This window comes from Alligator sinensis, unplaced genomic scaffold, assembly GCF_000455745.1.
Source record: "Alligator sinensis unplaced genomic scaffold, ASM45574v1 scaffold607_1, whole genome shotgun sequence".
Taxonomy (NCBI): domain Eukaryota; kingdom Metazoa; phylum Chordata; order Crocodylia; family Alligatoridae; genus Alligator; species Alligator sinensis.
The window spans coordinates 1,164,896-1,168,450 of NW_005841935.1; the positions used below are offsets into that span (position 1 = coordinate 1,164,896).

Sequence of the window (3,555 nt, forward strand, 5' to 3'; positions counted from 1 at the left end):
AGGGGCCCGGCCGCTGCACCTCCCCGCGCCTGTCACTCAAGCGAGGGGAAGGGCCACCGCCGCCGCTGCTCCCGCCTCCTCCCTCACCCCCCGGCCCGGCCCGGCAGCCAGCTGCTCGGCGCCGCTACGGCGGCATGGGGCTGCCCCAAGGTGCAGTCATCCATACCCTCCACCGGGTTGCTGCCGACATCACCGCCGCCTCTCCACCCGCAGGTTTCCCTCGCTGTATGCGGGCCCTGTATGTGCCCGTTCGCTCTTCGGCGCTGACCCTTTTTACACCAAAAATTCGTCATATGCGCGGTAAATTCACCCTTATGCGACCCGCGCGATGGCAGCCCGCAAGCAGCCGCTTTGTGCGGTGGGACACTGTGGGCCTGACACGCACCAGCGTATAGTCGGATATACGCTCCTGTATAGTGACAGTAGTGTACCCTACACGTAAGGGTTTAGGTGGCTTGATCATTCAAGGTCACCCATTTCAGTGAGTAAATGGAGGCTCAGTGAGTAGTAAATGTCAATGTTATGCATAATAACAATAGCGTTTATGTACGATGTACACAATATTTCTCACCCCAACCCTGTATCAACTTACATTTAATTATGGCCCATTCTCCAGTCTTCTGTGTCCCCTATATTGACAAGTTCACTCCGTGTCCTCAACCCCTATTCCTAGTCACTGATCAACTTGACCAGCTTCTTGAAGCCTGCACCCAAAATTAACTACAAAATCCCACAAGGAATAAATCCCGTCTCACACAGCAACCCCCACCTGACTAACTCCCCACAGCTCATCATGAAATGCCTACATTTGCACCTACAGCAAAAGTGGGCAGAAGCAAACATCTACTGCCAGAGGGATCCTCAGAGAAGTGCATAAGAAGTTTATCTGCAGCATCCTCAACCACACAGAGATGGCACCTCCTCCATCTACACAAGATCTGGAATAATGTGCCCTACTTTTAGCATCATCAGATCAAGCTATAATTGCTTTCATCACATCAAACTCAAGGTTCAATTCATCAAACTCAAGGTTAAAGACAAAGTTAGAGATCCCCAATTTGCTCTGTCTCTTGTACTCACCCCTTAGGATTCTAGCCTGGTTCTGCAATAGAGTAGATCAGTATCAATGCACCCTTTAAAAAGTTCAGTGACTGCTTTTCCTTTTCCCTTCCACAGCCCCTAAACTTGCCACTTGAGTCAACTCCAAGGATAAGGCTGAGGGGCAGGGAGTGTGTGTAGGTAACAGCTTGCTGCTGTACTAGATCTGACAGGTGCCTTGAATAGTGAAACAGAAGAGGTTAGTTGTGGAAAGAACAAGACAGATGTGAATACCGATAACAGGGAATGCCATTTGGGGACAGAATGCTAAAGATTATGTTTGGTAGTTAAAGAAAAAGAGAGAAGGCAAGAAAGGGGAATAACATTGAGGACTTTTGCTAGTTGCTTAACCATAGTTCTCACACTCCCCAACCACCATGAACCCTGGAGACACCCATGCTTGTTTAGGCACTAGAAGCAGTCTTCCCATAGGGCTTGGCGTGCCACATGGGCAAATTTATCCGGCCAGTAAATTAGCCAGTACTGAGCAATTGAGGCATGAGAGCTACAGAGATCAGTAGCCCACAGTGGAAGCTAGATCACAAACAGCAGCCTGTTGCTCAAGGAGGCCATCAATCCCTGTTCTAGTCCAGTCATCCACACGCACAAAGCCCATGTGTTTTTTGGGAGAGACCTTCTTTATTTTTTAAATGTATAGCTGAGTTGTTAAGGAAGAAATCTGACCGGGGGGGGCGGGGGGGAGGAGGGTGTCACTTTTCTAATCTTGGCTTTGGCTGCCATCTTTAAAAATGACAACCATGACTAATGAGATGAATAAATGTCAATATCTCAGTACCTATGAAGCCAATTTTGATTTTCTAAATGTCTTTAAATAGGTATTGCAATAACCTACAAATCTTCTTTGTGTTTTGATGAGTAATGGCCCATTGTTTGGCAGCTCCAACCCTTTAAATTCAAAACAACATTACTTTTTAAGGCATGACATATAGCCTAGAATGGTATCTGCTCTTAATGTTTTGGTAATCCTATCCTTTTGTGGTTACATCTCATCTACATTACTTTTTTATTTCTTCTTTAGTGAAGGAAGAGAAAATGAATAGTTAGGAACAACGGATGATAGAACAGGGACTGGAACTTCCCAGCAAACCAAGAGGCTAGCACTTGTAGTTGCAGCACTGCCAAGAAAAAGCCTAAAACTTTCAATAATAATGTGTCATATGTGAAAAAAAACTTCAACATCCAAAAAGAACCCCTTACAGCAACTTTCCCAGGATACATGGAATAAACGTGCACAAAGAGCTCAACAATGGAAAGACTTATGCACAAGTTTTGATACGCTTTATGAGCGAACACAGGTCGACAAAATAAGCCAAAGAAAGTGCATAAAAACTGTAAGTTGAATGTTGTAGGCATTAACTTGAAGTGTGCACAAGAGGCATACTATCTGTTAAGTGTTGCAAGAGAGACTTACTGATGAACCAACTGAATCACGAGTAAGAACTAGTTGAGAATGTCCCTTGTTAGCTAGGGGCAGGGTCTGAGCAGTGCAGAGAGAAGCAGGTGGGGGGTGGGGGAGGTGCTGCAGACAGGCCAACCTAGCCAGACCCTTGGGAAGGCAGCAGCTGGAGAAGAGAAGGGGCCGGGTGGGAAGTGGGGGCTACCCCGGGGCTCTGCAGATTCAGGACACGGTGAGCAGGTGGTGGTACCCAGTGGCACCTGAGGTGGGGTCCGGCCCAGCTAGGCCCATGCAGCTCCACAGGGATGGGGCTGAGTACACGCCCAATGCTTGCCATGGTGCTGGGACCTGTGGCTGCTCCAGAGAGCCCAGAGCAGCAACTTAAAAAACAAAATTTTTTTAAACAATTTCCTCACAATTTCCTTGGCATGACAAGAAAAATGGCTCTGTGAGCCACTAATTGGCATGCATGCTGGGGATTGCCTAGCCCTGCTCCATGATCCCTGTGCAAGAAGTTTGAAGATCATTTTGGAGAAGATGCTAGGTTTCAGTGCAGGTATCATAGAAATTATTTGTCCATAGTTTATTCCCCCAAGCATGGAGAAGCATATGTTGAAAGTGCAGTGAACAGTTGGGGTATAGACACTCCAAAACTGGTATGGACTGTAGCCAAGCTTCTTTACTCCAAGCATCAGGCGGAGGCTTGAATCCCATGGCCATATGGAATCAGCAAACTGGAAGAGGACAACACACCCAATTACATTCATAAACTTGTGGCATTACTTGCTAATCTTCATTCTACATTTAAAGAAGGTCCTGTGCTGGTTGCAGAACAACTGCTACCAGCTGTACATTTTCTGTCTGAAGGACTATTGCACCTAATCACAGGAAAATGACAGCCAATCTAAGTCACATTATCTATGTATGGTCACAACATGACGGGTAATAAGGAAACTCATCCAAATCCTGAAGGAAATTAAACTTGGCATTTCTTATAACCTTGTTCTTGATGAACTTTCAGCATGGACACTGCAGGAATG

General features: G+C 46.5%; 1 long non-coding RNA gene across 1 annotated transcript in view; it reads left to right on the plus strand.

Annotated features, from left to right (window-relative positions):
* Positions 1-630: 630 nt before the first annotated feature.
* The window catches only part of LOC112549588, a 7,739-nt gene continuing 4,814 nt past the window's right edge, over positions 631-3,555 (plus strand). The window contains exons 1-2 of the long non-coding RNA XR_003093075.1: positions 631-1,030; positions 2,138-2,450. This is a non-coding gene — a long non-coding RNA (uncharacterized LOC112549588). The remainder of the gene's footprint in view (positions 1,031-2,137; positions 2,451-3,555) is intronic.